Source organism: Haliaeetus leucocephalus, unplaced genomic scaffold (assembly GCF_000737465.1).
Source record: "Haliaeetus leucocephalus isolate CR32 unplaced genomic scaffold, Haliaeetus_leucocephalus-4.0 Scaffold309, whole genome shotgun sequence".
Taxonomy (NCBI): domain Eukaryota; kingdom Metazoa; phylum Chordata; class Aves; order Accipitriformes; family Accipitridae; genus Haliaeetus; species Haliaeetus leucocephalus.
The window spans coordinates 68,951-70,320 of NW_010972745.1; positions in this window are offsets into that span (position 1 = coordinate 68,951).

Here is a 1,370-nt window from a genome sequence, read left to right on the forward strand (position 1 = left end):
CTCGCTGTGGGGGGTGTGTGGGGCTGGGACCCATAGCCTGGGCGGGGGGGGGCATACGCGTGTGCAGGGTCCCTGTCACCCCCCTGCGTGTGGCTGGAGGGAACAAAGGGCCAGGGGGTGGGGGGGGGGCAGGGGGGGGGCGGGGGGGGCCATGGGGATGCTGGGAGGTTGTCACACTCTGGGGCTGGGGGGGCCGTGGGGCTGCTGTGGGGCTGGGGATCTGTCCCACTGTGGGGCTGGGGGGGCCGACGGGGATCCTCCCTCCCCCGTCAGAGGCTCTCTGGTGCTCACATGCTGTGGGGCTGCCCCACACCTCCCTGTCACCCCCCTTCCCAACCCCCCCATCCGGGGGTGCTCACTGCTGTGGGGTCCTCTGGGGCGCAGCAGTCGGGATGGGGGTGTGGGATGCCCCCCATTGCTGGGGGGGGGTATGGGGCCAGCTATAGGGCTGGCTGGGGACTATGGGGCAGGCTGACATATGTGGGCTATGGGGTTCTAGGCCGTGGGGCTAGGTATGGACTATGGGCTCAGGGCTATGGGGCTGCTGTGGGCCAGGGCTCAGGGTGGGGCAGGCCAAGAGCTGTGGGGATGGGCTATGGGGCAGGGCTGTGGGGTGGCCTGAAGGCTCGCAGGCAGGGCCATGGGGCCAGGCTATGGGGCAGACCAAAGGCTGTGGGGCCAGGCTGTGGCGCAGAGCTGGGTTATGGGGCCGGGCTGTGGGGCAGAATGAGGACTGTAGGGCCAGGCTGTGAGACAAGGAGGGCTGTGGGGCAAGGTTATGGGATGGGCTGAGGGCTCTCAGGCAGGGCCATGGGGCCAAGCTATGGGGCAGATCAAGGGCTGTGGGGCAGGGCTGGGTTATGGGGCAGGGCTGTGGGGTGGGCCAAGGGCTCTTGGGCAGGGCCGTGAGGCTGGGCTACGGGGCAGATTGAGGGCTATGGGGCAGGGCCATTGGGCCAAGCTATGAAGCAGCCCAAGGGCTGAGGGGCCGGGCTGTGTGACAGGGCTGTGGATCAGGGTTATGGGGTGGGCCAAGAACTCTCAGGCAGGGACGTCGGGCTGGGCCATGGGGCAGCCCAAGGGCTGTGGGGCCGGGCTATGGGGCAGGGCCGTGGGGCAGGGTTATGGGCCGTGCCAAGGGCCCCGGGGCTGGGCTGTGGGACCGCCGTGGGTCAGACCTGCGGGCGGAGTGTCCGCCATGACACCGCTCCCCTCAGCGAACGGGCGGGGCCCCCTTCCCTCTTTCCCGCCCTCGCCTCTCTCAGCCAATCAGCGACGAGCTGCCTTCGCGCCCAACGGCGCCGCCACGCGCCGGCTCCTTCCTCCTCCCTCCCCCTCCCCTACGGCGCACGCGCGTCCCCGCCCCGTCC